This window comes from Lagenorhynchus albirostris, chromosome 8 (assembly GCF_949774975.1).
Source record: "Lagenorhynchus albirostris chromosome 8, mLagAlb1.1, whole genome shotgun sequence".
Taxonomy (NCBI): domain Eukaryota; kingdom Metazoa; phylum Chordata; class Mammalia; order Artiodactyla; family Delphinidae; genus Lagenorhynchus; species Lagenorhynchus albirostris.
Genome location: NC_083102.1, coordinates 85,330,707 through 85,347,907, shown reverse-complemented (window position 1 = coordinate 85,347,907; position 17,201 = coordinate 85,330,707). Strand labels below are relative to the sequence as shown.

At 36.9% G+C, this 17,201-nt stretch overlaps 2 protein-coding genes across 2 annotated transcripts in view; one reads left to right on the top strand and one right to left on the bottom strand.

The window, feature by feature from the left end:
* The window catches only part of TMEM60 (transmembrane protein 60), a 200,722-nt gene that overhangs the window by 134,135 nt on the left and 49,386 nt on the right, over positions 1-17,201 (bottom strand). The window contains exon 2 of the transcript XR_009542030.1: positions 9,013-9,281. The gene's annotated coding sequence lies outside the window, so the exon portion shown is untranslated. Of the gene's footprint in view, positions 9,282-17,201 lie in introns of the transcript that reaches the window.
* RSBN1L (round spermatid basic protein 1 like) overlaps positions 1-17,201 on the top strand; it is a 62,048-nt gene that overhangs the window by 7,199 nt on the left and 37,648 nt on the right. The window lies entirely within an intron of this gene.

Below are 17,201 nucleotides of genomic sequence, written 5' to 3'. Positions count from 1 at the left end.
AGAATAATTTAAATGACTTGCTGAAGGATATGAAATAAGTAGTAAATCTAGGTTTCAGATCTTTAGATAGTTTGACCTCAGAGCTCTCTCTCTAAACTACTGTGCAAACCATGTTAATATTTTTAAATCTCCTTCATCCAGAATTGTACCTTGCATTGTGAGATAGTTTGCCAAGTAAATGAACTGGGCTTTGATGGAAAATTAGGACTTATGTAAATGGAGATGATGGAAACAGGCTTGTTACGCAGGAGGGATGGTGTGAGCAAGATTGTAGAGACAGGAGTGTGTCTGGCATGTTCAGTGGTCTGTGAGAAGAACCATTTGGCTGGGATTGATGATTTTGTACAAAGTTGTGAGATAGGACTGCATGGCAGTTGAAAGTCTGCCATAATCTGCTTTCTGTTTGTCTGGATAAGGAGTTCAGACTTCATTCTGTGGGCAACAGCAAGGCACAGTTTTTTAGTAGGGCGATAATATATTCAAACTGGTATTTTAGGAATATTACTTTAGTAGCATTGTTTAGGAGAGATTGGCTGAGAAAATTGTAGAGTCAGGGGTATTGGAGACTACTGTAGTAGTGAAATGACGTGATTTTAGTGGTGAAATGATTGGTGCTCCTGGACATGAAAAGGAAGATTTTAAGAGGGATTATATGATAGGGCATCATGGTTTTCAAATATATAGCAAGAAAGGAGAATTTACATGTTATTTTATGCTTTCAGATGGAGAGAATAAGCATTTTTTGAAAAAATGTGGGTATGCCTGTAAGAGAACTGGTTCAAAAAGATGGATGTGAGTTTGAGATGGAGGCAAGTACCTTATTAAAGTTCTGTTATCAGATGCATGTCAAATTAGTAGTGAGTCCAAGGGTGAGGTTTAAAAATGTTGCTCTGTATGTAGGAGATTCTGTTCAGTTAACATGTGTGCTTCAGTGTGTGTATGTGGAGGGCTTTTTCTGTGAGGAGCAAATAATCTCAGATCATTAATTCTTAGGTAACCAGCTGTTCACAGTCTTCAAAAGGTCTCTAAAAACCCCAAGATTAGGCATGGTCCCTTAACCTTCACTCCACTCAACAGTTTGACAATTTACATTCCATTTGTCCTTCCCCTTTTAGCATCCCCTGCCATTTTCCTTATCTCTGCTGTAGCTATTTTAGCATTTGGTTTAGTTTGGGGCCCTTTTACAGTAGTAGACTCTCTGGCTTTGCTAATGACCCTGTTAGTTTTCTTATGTCTATTGTTAGCACTCCTCAAATCTTAGCTTAGTCCAGAGGTTTAGATCTGTGTATTCAGTTGCCTCCTTGACATGACCACTATTAGGTGGTCCATAGGACCGTAAGAGTAATATGTTCACAACTCATTGTCTCCCTTACCCAAATTTGTCTTTCCATGTATGCTCCTTACCTCAGTGCTCAAGTTTGAATACTGAATTCTCCACTTTAACTTTATCACACCTGTAGCCAGATCTTTTCGCTTCTAGCCACTGTCTTTCCCATCTATCTACTTTTATGCCTTCCTTTCTTTTAGTATTAGTTGAAAGCTAATTATCTCTAACCTCAGTTATTGTATAACTGCTTCCTTATTGGGCTCTCTACTTCACATCTATGATCTTTCATTTCATTTTTCATTCTACAGCCTAAGTGATAACTAGAGATCTAAATGCCTATTTGATGTCACTTTTCTGTTTATGAGATGATGTTCAAATTACTTAAAATGTCCCCTAAGGTTCTGGATGATCATATCCTCGTTTAGCTCTTCAGCTTCTCCTCAGTGCTCCCTGCTGCCTAGAACTTTCTCCATCCATTATCCTTCCATCTCTAGTTCCACACTTCTACTCCACTGAACTTACTCATCTTTTAGGACTGAACTTGAAAGGGAGGCCTTTGCTACTCCCTGGACTAGATTAGGTCTCCTTGCTGTCTCTTCCCATATCACTTTGCCATATCCTAACTTTCTTCACTCATTTTTTTTTTAAATTTTTATTGGGGTATAGTTGGTTTACAATGTTGTGTTAGTTTCAAGTGTACAGCAAAGCAAATCTATTATATATATATCCACTCTTTTTTAGATTCTTTTCCCATATATGCCATTACAGACTATTGAGTAGAGTTCCCTGTACTATACAGTAGGTCCTCATTAGTTATCTATTTTATATATACTAGTGTGTATATGTCAGTCCCAATCTTCCAATTTATCCCCTCCACTTACCCCCTGGTAACCGTAAGTTTATTTTCTACATCTGTAACTGTTTCTGTTTTGTAGATAAGTTCATTTATAGCCTTTTTTAGATTCCACATATAAGCAATATCATATGATATCTGTCTCTGACTTCCTTCACTTAGTATGATAATCTCTAGGTCCATCCATGTTGCTGCAAATGGCATTATTTCATTCTTTTTCATGGCTGAATAATATTCCATTGTATATATGTACCACATCTTCTTTACCCATTCCTCTGTTGATGGACATTTAGGTTGCTTCCATGTCCTGGCTACTGTAAATAGCACTGCAGAGAACAATGGGGTGCGTGTATCTTTTCGAATTATGGTTTTCTCCAGATATATGCCCAGGAGTGGGATTGCTGGATCATATGGTAGCTCTATTTTTAGTTTTTTAAGGAACCTCCATATTCTCCATAGTCGCTGTATCAATTTACATTCCCACGGACAGTGTAGGAGGGTTCTCTTTTCTCCATACCCTCTCCAGCATTTATTATTTGTAGACTTTTAAATGATGGCCATTCTGACTGGTGTGAGGTGATACCTCATTGTAGTTTTGAGTTGCATTTCTCTATTAATTAGTGATGTTGAGCATCTTTTCATGTGCTTTTTAACCATCTGTATGTCGTCTTTGGAGAAATGTCTATTTAGATCCTCTGCCCATTTTTTGATTGGGTTGTTTGTGATATTGAGCTGCTTGAGCTGTCTGTATGTTTTGGAGATTAATCCCTTGTCGATTGCTTTGTTTGCAAATATTTTCTCCCATTCTGAGGGTTGTCTTTTCATTTTCTTCACTTCATTTTAATCACATGTTTAGTTGTCTTCTTCACCAGACTGTAAGCTCTCTGGAATCTGGGGCTGTGATTATCTTGTTTCAGGTCAGGCCTTCAACTTCTGGGTACTTGATAACTTTGAGAAATGAATAAGTTGCACTACGTTACGGCTGTTTTTGCCTCCTCAGAAGAGATGTCTGATTGTTGTTCAGGAAAATCTTGGCAGGTTATTTCAAATGTGAAAACAGCAGAAGGTGATAATGGGATGAGAAGTTGACCAGCTGCTCACAAACAATGGGCAGATTGTCAGGTGAGCACAAGAGGCAGGTATTAATGGCATGATAACTAGAAAGAAAATGAACTGTGTGGATAATAATAATTGAATGTTTGACTCATCTTGAATTATCACAATTGCTATTTTATATATTCTAACCTTAAAAAATTAAACTTACTACACATTGTACAAACAGGATATTTTATATTTTTAATCTGAGCTTGTTTACAAAATCTGTAATGCAATTATAAATGAAAACCTTTGCTCTGTTTGGAATTTATTTAGACATAAAATTAGGTAGGAATCATAATTAATTTTGTTCCAGTAATTAGTTGGTTTTTTTTTGTTTTTGTTTTTTTGCGGTACGCGGGCCTCTCACTGTTGTGGCCTCTCCCGTTTCGGACCACAGGCTCCCGATGCGCAGGCTCAGCGGCCGTGGCTCACAGGCCTAGCCACTCTGCGGCATGTGGGATCTTCCCGGACCAGGGCACAAACCCGTGTCCCCTGCATCGGCAGACGGACTCTCAACCACTGCATCACCAGGGAAGCCCCCAGTAATTAGTTTTTAATACCATTTACTGAATAGTTTTTCCTTTCCACACAGATATAGAATGCCAGCTTTTATCACATACTACTAAAAATCAAAAAGTTCCCTCTTTGAAATGCAAATCAAAACTACAATGAGGTACCACCTCACACTGGTCAGAATGGCCGTCATTAAAAAGTCTACAAATAGGGACTTCCCTGGTGGTACAGTGCTTAAAAATCCACCTGCCAGTACAGGGCCACGGGTTCGAGCCCTGGTCCGGGAAGATCCACATGTCACGGAGCAACTAAGCCTGTGTGCCACAACTACTGAGCCTGTGCTCTAGAGCCTGCAAGCCACAACTACTGAAGCCCGCATGCCTAGAGCCCGTGCTCCGCAATAAGAGAAGCCACCGCAACGAGAAGCCCACGCACTGCAATGAAGAGTAGCCCCCGCTCACTGCAACTAGAGAAAGTGTGTGCGCAGCAACGAAGACCAAACGCAGCCAAAAACAAACAAACAAATTAATTAATTAATTAATTTTAAAAAGTACGAATAATAAATGCTGGAGAGGGTAAGGAGAAAAGGGAACCCTCCTGCAATGTTGATTTAATTGGGTGCAGCCACCCATGTAAATTGGTGCAGCCACTATGGAAAACAGTGTGGAGGTTCCTTAAAAAAACTAAAAATATTGATGCCATATACTCCTAGGCATATACCTAGACAAGACTATAATTTGAAAAGACACATGCACCCCTATGTTCATAGAAGCACTGTTTACAATAGCTAAGGCTTGGAAACAACCTAAATGTCCATCAACAGATGACAGGATAAAGAAGATGTGGTGTATATATACAGTGGAATATTACTCAGCCATTAAAAAAGAATGAAATAATGCCATTTGCAGCAACATGGATGGACCTAGAGATTATATCATAGTAATCAAAGTAAATCAGAAAGAGAAAAAAAATACCGTATGATATCACTTATATGTGGAATCTAAAATGCAACACAAATGAACATAACAAAATAGAAACAGACTCACAGACATAGAGAACAGACTTATGGTTGCCAAGGGGAAGGGGGGATGAGGGAGGGAAGATTGGGAGTTTGGGATTAGCAGATGCAAGCTATTATATATCGGATGGATAAACAAGGTCTTACTGCATAGCACAGGGAACTATATTCAATATTCTGTGATAAACCATGAGGGGAAAAGATATGAGAAAGAATATATGTAACTGGGTCCCTTTGCTGTACAGCAGAAATTAACACAATGCTGTAAATCAACTATAGTTCAATAAAATTTAAAAAAAAAAAGTTCCCTCTTGCCACTTAGTGCTCTCCCACTACTTCCATTCTGGGGGTGACCTGTTTTATGTCCCAATGGTTTTGCCTTTTTCAGAATGTCTTTTAAGTTGAACTAACTTTTTTCATGTTCGGCTTCTTTCACTTAGCATGTTGCTTTTGAGTTGTTACATTAATCAGTTCATTCTTTTCTATTTCTAGTAGTAGTTCATTGTATGGAGACACCACACTTTGTTTTTTTGTTTGCCAGTTGATGGACATTTGGATTGTTTCTAGTTTTTGATAATTATTAAAAAGCCTGCTACAAACATTTACATACAAATCTTGGGATAGATATATGTTTTCATTTCTCTTCTGTAAATACCTAGAAGTAGAATTGCTGGGTTGTATGGTTAAGTGCATGTTTAACTTCATAAGAAACTGTCAAACTTTTCTAAAGTGGCTGTACCATTTTTCATTCCCACTAGCCCTTTGATATTGTCAGTTTACTAAATTTTAGCCATCCTAGTGGACATGTAGTAGTATTTCATTGTGGTTTTAATTTGCAATTCCTAATGATTAGTGATGTTGAACATCTTTTCATGTGCTTATTTTCCATCCCTGTCTCTCTTTTGTGCAGTGTCTTTTGTTCAAATTGTCTATTATTGGGTGTTTTCTTATTATTAGGAAATTGTGAAAGTTCTCTACACTGTGAACAAGTTCCATATGAGATACGTATTTTTGCAAATGTATTCTCCAATTCCTTGGCTTTTCTTTCTCTTAATATTGTCCTTTATACTTTTTCACAGCAGAAAATTTGAATTTTGATTAGGTCCACTTTATAATTTATTTCTTTTATGGTTTGTGCTTTTTGTGTCTGAATTAAGGGAGCTCTGCCTAACCCAAGGTCATATAGGTTTTCTCTTATGTTTTCTTTTAGATACTCTATAGTTTTAGGTTTTAAATTTAGGTCTGTGATGCATTTGGAAAATTTTTGTATTTGAGTTTTGTTTTTTTGTTTGTTTGTTTCTCCAGTACGTGGGCCTCTCACTGTTGTGGCCTCTCCCGTTGCGGAGCACAGGCTCCGGACGCGCAGGCTCAGCGGCCACGGCTCACGGGCCCAGCCGCTCCGCGGCATGTGGGATCTTCCCGGACCGGGGCATGAACCTGTGTCCCCTGCATCGGCAGGCGGACTCTCAACCACTGCGCCACCAGGGAAGCCCTGTATTTGAGTTTTGGATCAAGGTTCCTTTACTCTTATTTTTCCTTTTTGATTAACTTAAGAGTTATTTTGTAAAGTACTCCCTCCCTCCATCCCATAGAGATTTTTATTAAATATATTGATTGAATTAGGGGCAAACTGTAATTGTTACAGAATTATCTTTGTACTTAAAAGCTACATGTATATCTTTACCTATTCTTTTATATCTCTGTAAAATTTATTGATATTTAATACATATTATGAGTTTTCTTGTATTTTGTTTTATTTTGGGGAGTTTTTTTTTTCCAGATTATTACTGGTATATAAGAAAGCTTTTGGTTTTTCTACATGTACTTGATAATTGGGTATATAATTTTATAACAGTGAAAGGTTATCAGTTATAATAAGGAACAGGTTGAATTACAGAAAGATTACTTTGTAACGTTCAGGAAGTGATTTGTTTGTGGTACATCAAGCATTGTGTTTGTCTTTAAAATCTGAGATCTCTAGTAGCAGAGTGTATAATTAATCAACTTAAACATTTTTAGTACTTAGATGCTGTGGTAGGTGTTAACAAAAATGACTAAAATCAATAATTTGCAGTCCATGCCTTCAAGTAACTTAAACAATCTAGCAGGGTACTAGAAAAAATAGTTATAATATTTAGTACAGTAAGTTAAATACCACAAAGCAAATGGAAAGTAGTGGTGGTAGCTAGTGGGAGTGGGCGCAGGTAGATGTTAAGGATCCCTTTCTTTCTTAAGAATCCCTTTCCTCTCCCGAAGGGATGCAGGAGGAAGGAGAGGGTGTTTTGAGAGAAACTTTGAAAGACAGTGTGGTAGGATTTCAATAAAGAGTTAAAGAAGTTCTAGTTAGAGCATTATATGAAGTGTAACATTCATGGGAACTATATAGGAAAACTGAGCTATGCAGTGTTACAGATACTGAGGCAGGAAATAATTTATAGATGTTTGATTCTCTTTATAGCTTTGACATTATATATTGCTAAGCATCTTTATTCTAGCCCTTCATCATAGATTTTAAAATATCAGTTGTTTTTATAAGATACTCTGTTTTAACATTTCTCTGAAGTCATTGCATGTCTTGTACATACATAATTTAGCCCAACTTCTTTGAGCATAAGAAGATTTTGTGAAGGCTGCATTAGGTATTGCTGTGTAACAAACTAACCTAAAACTTGGAGGCTTAAAACAACAACCATTTTATTGTATCTAATGATGTTCTGGGTCAGGAATTCAGCAGGATTGGCTAGGTAATTTTGCTTTATTCGGGGCTGACTGGGGTTACTCAGTGGTGTTCATTTGATGGTTAGTCTTGTCTGGTGAGTCCATGATGACTTTACTCATGTGCCTGTTGCCTGTCAGGGATGATGAGATGCTGAGCTGGTCCCCTCTCTCTCCTGTCATCTCAGTGCCTTTTTATATGATCTCCTCATCAGGATAGTAGGATTTCTTACATGGCAGAAGGAGACCAAGAGACCTGGGTGGAAACAGCAAGGCTTCTTCTAACCTAGCTTTGGAAGCTTGAAACAGTTCCTCCCTGTATACTTATTAGGGCCTTAATAGGTATATTTGTTTTGTAAAATTTTATTAAGAGCATATTCTACATTGAACTGAAATAGATAAAGCACCTATAGGAGAGTTATTTAGTGGTATTAGCTAAATACATAACTTTTAAAAATTTAGAACCTTAATTGGTTGTATGAAAAAATATAATTAGGAGTGTATAAAAAGAGCATTTGTTCCCACTTATGTTATTATATTAACCGGAAAGAACTATATGATTTACTCTTTGCATTATAGAGTATAATTTTAACTAAATAATTGTATAATGTTGACTTAAGAGGTCTAGAATGTCCCAGGTTTTATGTGTCACTTTTTTTTTCTAAAGAGAAATTGGGGCTGGATAGTCAAGGGTCTTTTATTATGCATTTCTCTTTTAAAAAAATAAATTTATTTTTTAAATTTATTTATTATTTTCGGCTGTGTTGGGTCTTCATTGCTACATGCAGGCTTTCTCTAGTTGTGGTGAGCAGGAGTTACTCTTCGTTGCGGTGCTTGGGCTTCTCATTGCAGTGGCTTCTCTTGTTGTGGAGCACAGGCTCTAGGCACGTGGGCTGCAGTAGTTGTGTCTTGCGGGCTCTAGAGTGCAGGCTCAGTAGTTGTGGCACACGGGCTCTGTTGCTCTGCAGCATGTGGGATCTTCCCAGACCAGGGCTCGAACCCGTGTCCCCTGCATTGGCAGGCGGATTCTTAACCACTGTGCCACCAGGGAAGCTCAATATGTGTCACATTTTATATAACAACTATAGTGTAAGATTCAGTGACTAGAGTGGTTTAATTCTGTAACCTAGATACCAATTATAATATCTCACTACTTAATATCTTTGTTTTACAATATATTGAAAAAAGAAGAAGTAATTATACTTCTGCTTTAGAGGCAAATTTTTCCTGCTAGGTCAATGAAGAAAACCTGGCTTGAAATCTTTTGCTATGGCAGGAGAGGGAGCCCAAACCACTCTTCCATGTTATGCCTGGCTTGGCTTTCATGTAGGTATATAAGTATTTTTGTTTTCCTGTTACTTTTCTTTTGGTGTTCTTGGGACTACTACTGCTATACTATTTTGTCACTCTATGCATGTTACTAGAGGCTTTACTAATAAAATTCTATTTGTTTTTAACAATAATGGCTACATTTATCAAGTGCCTTTAATATACTGGGCATGTGTTGGAAATAATGCATATGTTGCCTTTAATTCTTCTGAAAAAATCTAAAAGATAAATGCTGTTGTCTTTGACAGATGAGAATGCTGAGGCACAACACAATTCAGTAGCTTGTGTCAGTTGGTCAGTTGGTGGTAGAGCTGAAATTTGAACTTAATATGTCTAACTGCAAAGCCTGCGTTATTTCCACCGTACAGTAGACCACCTGTCCGAGGTTTCATTTTCTGTGGTTTCAGGTACTTGGGGTCAACCACCGTCTGAAAATATTAAATGGAAAATTCCAGAAATAAACAATTCATAAGTTGTAAATTGTGTGCTGTTCTGAGTAGCATGATGAAATCTTGCACTGTCCTGCTCCATCCCTCCCAGTTAGTTAATCATGCCTTTGCCCAGCACATCCACACACTGCATGTGCTACCCACCTGTTAGTCACTTAGCAGCCATCTCAGTTATCAGATCTACCGTCATATTCATGTACCCTTATTTTACTTAATAATGGCCCCAAAGCATAAGAGTAGTGATGCTGGCAATTTGAATATTCTCTTGCTGTACCTAATTTATAAATTAAACTTTATCGTATGTATTGTAGGAAAAACATAGTATACATAGGGTTCAGTACTATTTGTGATTTCAGGCATCCAACCGGTTTTAGAATATATCCCCCCAGGGTAAGGGGAGACTACTGAATTACAATCCATTTAAAGTTTCTTCATCTCCAGCTGTCTTAAACTGTCCCATTTTCAACATTTTGTCCCTTTTTTTTTCTTTTCTTTGCTTTTGGCCTCTAATATGTTAGCCAAAGCAACCTGCCTATTCCTTTTTTTGATTTCTTTCTTTTTTTTTTTGGCCTATTCCTGAGTAGTAGGAGACATAAGAATTGTACAGTTTGAACTTCCTCTTCATATCTTGAGGCAGAACCATCTTTTGCACTGCTGTACAAAACATAGAATGTTGTTACTGTATGAGTCATTGTACTATTTCCCCGTTATAAAAAAAAAAGAAACATAGAATTAAGGAATACTAGAAAAGAAGGAGTCTTCAGAGGTCAGTTATTATTGCCCCTGATTATATAAGCACAAGCAGCAGAAGCTCCATGACACTCCCTCATTTCAGCAGTTCACAAGTCCTTGTGTTCTTAGTCGACTGGGTCTGCATAAGTCTGTCAAATCTCGGGGTTCTTAGTGTATCAGTTTTTACAGTTATGTCCATAAGGACAATTCACCCTGATTTCAGCAGTTTCCCTCTGTGTGGATGGGTAAACAACTCCAGAGGAGGAGTCAGGTGTTTTAAATACCATCTGCCTCATGCCGGTCAGATCTCAGCCATCCCTTAAATAGGAAGGAAAAGTTTTCTTCTTTTCCTTCCAAGTTTCTGTAGCCTGTTTATACATTATTTCTTCCCCTATCGTACAACTCTATTTACTGGGCAAGACTTGATGCAGAAGAGCCAGAAGTAGTGCTTATATATGTGCAGGTTATGAGTTAGAAACTGTCTCTTATTTTTAAATATCAAAAAACATTCATGGTAAATAATTCTCTTTATAGTTATTGGTTTTCTTTCCTAATGTGTGGTAGAAGAGTTTTTAACTAGAAACAAGGGGACCTGATTAGGAGTTGTCCTGGTTCTGCCATTTAGTGTCTGTTCCTGGGAAAATCTTTTAAGTGCTCTGAGACCCAACTTTTTGCTCTGTAAAATGAGGATAGTAGGTGAGATTTCTAAGTTGTTCCTATGAAAAAACAAATTCTGTGGAAACTTTTCTGACAACTGCCCCACTCCAACACTATCTTATTCTTATCTTGTTGTATCTCCACTATACCCTGCTTATTTCTAGAGTTTTATAAAAGAATTTATGTACTTTCTTATATTACATTATGATTTCTCTAATTTGTCCTGTACTTCTTTCTTATGTGGATTCAACAAGCACTTACTGCCTGCTGTACACTTGGCACTGTGGGGGGAATGCAAGGAGGAAAGCTATTTATATTTCTCTCTTTTTTTGAAAGGAGCATTTTTAAAATTAATTTATGGCTGCGTTGGGTCTTCGTTGCTGCACATGGGCTTTCTTTAGTTGCGTCGAGTGGGGCCTTCTCATTGCGGTGGCTTCTCTTGTTCCGAGTACGGGCTCTAGGTGCGCTGGCTAAAGTAGTTGCGGCTCGCGGGCTTAGTTGCTCTGCGGCATGCGGGATCTTCCCGGACCAGGGCTCGAACCCGTGTCCCCTGCAGTGGCAGGCAGACTTCCAACCACTGGGCCACCAGGGAAGCCCTATTTATATTTCTTGCTTTTAGAGTATTTATAATTTAATTGGAGAGATAATTAGCTGCAGTGTAAGCAAGGCTCTGTATTGTTACTCATCTTGTTTCTTTTTTCTGCATATTGACCTTTTTTTTTGTCTTCTGTGACTGCTGACACTTTAGATGCTTATCACTAGCAACTTGTTTGTATTTACTTGAACCATTTTCTTCTTTTTCCCCTGGAAACTGCATTCATATTGAACATCATTTATATGCAAAACACTCTTCTAGGTTCTGTAGAAGATAACAAAGATGAGTAAGATTGATAACTACAAAAGAGTTTATAATCCAGTAGGGCAGATGGAACAGCTACACAATCAGAATTCAAATTGTAAGAGAGAGAGGCAGTGATCATTTCTAGTTGTAGGGATCTAGGAGTGCTTAATGAAAGAAGCTGAATTTCACCTAGATCTTTCAGGATGTGTAGGATTTTGGTAGGCAGAGTTGGGATGGGCAAGACATTCCAGCTCAATGGTATTAGCAGAAATACTGGAGTAAGACATTTGAATAATGATGAATCAAACATTCTGGAATTTTTTGTATGTATACATGTGGATGAGTAGTAGAAGAAATTATTAAAAGATAAGGTGAGTCTTGACTAAGATTCTTGAATGGCATACTATGGGAATTTTCTGTTTTTGGTAGGGTTTGTTTGTTTAAAGCAGAGGAGAGTGCCATGATAAACTATACTTTCAAGGAATATTTGGTCACTCTATGCTTAGTGGACTGGTGGGGAGGAGAGAAACTCTAGGTAGGAAGATCACTTTTTTTCAAAAGGTATTGAATCAATGGTGGTGGTAGCTATAGAAATTGAAAGGAAGATAGACATTTTAATGGAAAAATAGACTGAACTGAGCAGGTGACTTAATGTTACGGGGAAATGGAAGAAGGAAGTATTATAAAGGTTTTTGAGAATTTTTTGAATTTTAATGGTAGGATGTTGTGCCATTAACATAAAGAGAGAATTAAAAGGAGAGCTTGAATCTTAGTTATATGATAAAGATGATGATTTTGGTGTTAACTATTTCTTATGGGGATGAAGGCGTGGAACTTGGTAGAAGGGTTGGGTTGAGAGATTAGTTTGGGGATTCATTTGCCTAAAGTTATAGTTTAAATCATAGGATTGCATTTTTAGAGGAAATAGAAAGAAGAGAGGAAGCATGCCTAGGGTATACCCTAGGGGAATGTGCAGGTTTGGGATGATAAATTGTGAGTTATTGAGTAGTCATGTAGGATAGTGCAGTTTCACTGCAACTTAGGGAGAATTTTGAGTTGGAGGTCAATAATGTCTGTTGCACTAAGGACTGAGAAAAAAGGGCTGAGAAAACATTGGATTTGGTGGTCTTGATTAACTTTGTTGGGGGAGGAGGTGTGATAAGTGTCTTCTTTCCCCATCCACTGTATGTGCAGTCCTTTCTCTTTTTATTGTATCCTTCATCTTTTTCTTTCCCTTGATGTTCTTATTTTTGTAATTTACTTTCCCTTCTGCCTCCCCACTTCAATTCTGTATCACTTCTCTTATTCTCCTGCTTCCTGCTTGTTCTCAGATCTATTTCCAGCTATACTTATTCGTGGGTGGGGAAGGATAATAGAGGAGGATATCAGTGTTGTTGCTAGACCGATCAGTTTCATGGACTGCATTATTGCAGCGTGAATTATGGCACATATAACAAAGCAAGTAAAACTGTGATCACATGAAGCCTATTTGAGGTTGGGCTACACGAATGTATTGCAGCTGAAAGCTTTAGCATGAAATTCTACCAACATTTCTTAAGAACTGCCAGTGTGGATTTTTATGACACTTATATTTTAAAAAAAAAAAATCTGAGGACTTCCCTGGTGGTCCAGTGGCTAAGACTCTGTGCTCCCAATGCAGGGGGCCCAGGTTCAATCCCTGGTCAGGAACTAGATCCCTCATGCCACAACTAAGAGTTCACATGCAAGTAAAGATCCCGCATACCATAGCTGAAGATCCCACATGACACAAGGAAGATCTCTCACGAGGCAACGAAGAGCCTGTGTGCTGCAACTAAATACCCGGGCGGCCAAATAAATAAATAAATAAAAATAAATATTAAAAAAAACCTAATGAGCCTGTATGAATATCCCTCTTTATAACAAAATCTGTGGTTTAATAAGTCTTAATATTGTGTGGGATTTCTATCTTTCTCTTAAAAACTATTAAATCTAACAAATGTATATATGTATACATATTCATATATGTATACAATTATAATTGTGTTATATTTTCTTTTTTTCTTTTGTTCTTCTCTTTTTAAATTATAAAATAACCTTGAGGTAATGTATGTAAAGTGAGGCAGAAATGCATTTGAATAGTTGTAAATGAAGGGAGGACTTGGGAAAAAGTAAGATTATTTGTGTGTGTTTGTTACTTTCTAGTATATTAATTCAGTGTTTTATTTTGAAGTGTTTTTTACTCATCTCTTTCCTTCTAATATGGCTTAAGTGATTCTAATTCTTTCTTAAAAAATATTTGTCTGAAAATAATTGTCAGTTCTTTCAGGGAGAAGATTTAGGCTAACAACTTATTTACACATGTAATATATAAATATGTATCCCTTTCTGTTGCAGAAATTTTAAATAATTTAAAAGTACATGAAATAGAAACCAAGAGCTCCCTTTGTTCCTTAGGTGTTTGTGTCTGTCCTTCCAGACCTTCTGCTATGCATTTACATATATACATGTTTACATATATACACTCACAGAAAAGAATATTCAGTTTATTTTTTAAAACCTAAATATCCTATATGCATTTTTCTGTAACTTGTACTTTTTAACTTAACAGTGTGTCTTGGAGCTCTGTCCATTAGTGTTAAATTTATATACACATGTACAGTATGTGTCTGTGTGTATGTTTTTCTTTTAATTAACTACGTTTTGCCTTTATAAATTTATATAAAGTATAGATTTCAGTAAGCTTTTAATTTTAGAATAGTTTTAGATTTACAGAAAAGTTGGGAACTTTGTACAGAGTTCCCATATATGCTATACTCACTTTCTCCTATTATTAAAAATCTTAAATTTGTATAGTATATTTGCCACACTTAATGAACCAGTATTGATATATTATCATTAACTAAAGTCCATATTTTATTCACATTTCCTTAGTTTTTACCTAATTTCCCTTTTCCGTTCTAGGATCCTATTGAGGATAACACATTTTAAATTAATTAATTAATTTTTGCTCTGTAGAGTTTTATTTTTTAATTTAATTTTTTTCAGTTATACATACACATGTATCTATTCTTTTTCAAATTCTTTTCCCATTTAGGTTATTACAGAGTACTGAGCAGAGTTCCCTGTGCTATACAGTAGGTTCTTGTTGGTTATTTATTCTAAATATAGCAGTGTGTACGTGTCAATGTCAAATTCCCAGTCTTTCCCCTTCCCACCCTCCCTCGCTGGTAACCATAAGTTCCTTCTCTAAGTCTATGAGTCTGTTTCTGTTTTGTAAATAAGTTCATTTGTATCATGTTTTTAGATTCCGCATATAAGCAGTGTCATATGATATTTGTCTTTCTCTGTCTGACTTACTTCACTTAGCATGATAATCTCCAGGTCCACCCATGTTGCTGCAAATGGCATTAATTTATTCTTTTTAATGGCTGAGTAATATTCCATAGTATATATGTACCACATCTTCTTTATCCATTCATCTATTGATGGACATTTAGTTTGCTTCCATGACTTGGCTATTGTAAACAGCGCTGCAGTGAACATTGGGGTGCATGAGGATACCACATTATATTTAGTCATCATGTCTGTTTAGGCTCTTCTTGGCTATGGTAGTTTCTTAGAATTTTCTTGCTTTAGATGACCTTGACAGTTTGAGGAATACTAGTCAGGTATTTTGTAAAATGTCCCTCAATTGGGATTTGTCTAATGTTTTTCTCATGATTAGACTGGGGTTATGGGTATTTGGGAGGAAGACCATGGCTTTGTAAATTTTTAAAATAAAATTTAATTTAAAAAATAAAATAATACTGAAAGGTTTATAGTGAAAAATGGCCATAACACTCTCCATTCCTGTCTCCAGCCCCCTGTCCAGCTGTAACTCTTTTTTTTTTTTTAAATAAATTTATTTATTTATTTTTGGCTGCATTGGGTCTTTGTTGCTGTGCGTGGGCTTTCTCTGGTTGCGGCGAGCGGTGGCTGCTCTTCTTTGTGGTGCACAGGCTTTTCATTGCTGTGGCTTCTCTTATTGTGGAGCATGGCCTCTAGGCGCACGGGCTTCAGTAGTTGTGGCACGTGGGCTCAGTAGTTGACTTGCGGGCTCTAGAGCTCAGGCTCAGTAGTTGTGGTGCATGGGCTTAGTTGCTCCATGGCATGTGGGATCTTACGTGTCTCCAGCACTGGCAGGAGGATTCTTAACCAGTGCACCACCAGGGAAGCCCTGTAAACTCTTTTTTAAAAAATTTATTTTATTGAAGTATAGTTGATTTACAATGTTGTGTTAATTTCTGCTGTACAGCTAAGTGATTCAGGTATACATAAATATATATATATACATATATATTATTTTTCACATTCTTTTCCATTATAGTTTTTTACAGGATATTGAATATACTTCCCTGTGCTATACAGTAGGACCTTGTCGTTCATCCATTCTATTTATAATAATTTGCATCTGCTAATCCAAACTCCCTATCCATCCCTCCCCCGTCTGTAATTCTTAATTCTCATCTCCTTTTAATTCCAAATTTCTAAATAAAATGCTCATTTTGCCTTTTATTTTTGAATCAATCAGTTTTAGACGTATATTGCATTCTTGTTAATGTAAATAAGAATTTAGCACTTTAAAATTTAGCTTCTTTCCTATCTCTGATAATTTCATAAACCTTAGTTGAAGCAATAATCAGGGCTTATTGTGACTTTGCAAATACTGTTCAGTGCAGATCAGAGATCCTTTTCTCTATGGCTTTCTTGGTTTTCATGTAGCTAAAAATTGCCTCTCTTTTTCATTTACATATATACTTATTGCTTCATTTTCTGTCTTATTCTCTGTTGTGTGATAAGAGGTAATCTGGCAATTCCCCTTTATTCCTGGGGAGCCTTGTTTCTGCAGTTCTCCATTCCTGTGTTTCGACCTGAACTGTTACCCTTTAAGCCAGCTACATAGCTTTCATACTGATATTTTCTTGTGTTGCTCTCCTGTGCTCTGGGTCCCTTGTTTCCTGGGTCTCATGTCTTCTTCCTTCTTTGTTTACTCCTTTTACTTAGCATGCCCTCATGTAACTTCCTCAGAAAGGATGCATGTGTGGTAAAAATTTTGAACTTTTGCTTGTCTGAAAATGTCTTCCATCATGCTTGATTGATAGTTTGGCAGATTTTAGAATTCTAGGTTAAAAAATATTTTCATTACGAATTTTGAAGTTACTGCTGTATTACTTTCTAGCGTCTACTGTTGCATTGACGGAGTCCAGTTCCACACTGTTACCTGATCTTTTATATGCGATCTTTTTTTTTTTTTTTCCGCTTCTTCTGGAGGCTTTTAAGATCTTTTCTTTATCCCCAGTGTACTGAAATTTCATGAGGGTGTGCCTGGTGAGTTTGGGGCCAGAGGGGCTACAGTGGTGAAGTCCATTCTTTGTACTCATCCCTTGAAGAATCTTCATTCTGGAGACTGATCTTTTATGGGAAATATTTATTTATTTATATTTTTCTTCCTTATGCAGTTGGTTTCTTTTTCTGAAATTTCAGTTAATTTGATATTAGATCTCCTGAATAGATCCTTTGTGTTGCCTTATTTTTTGCTATTTTTCACTTCTTTGTCTTGTTGCTCTGATTTTTGGAAGATTATCTAAACTTTATCTCTTCCAACCTTTTAATTAAGCCTTTCTGTTTTGCTACTGTCTTTTTAATTT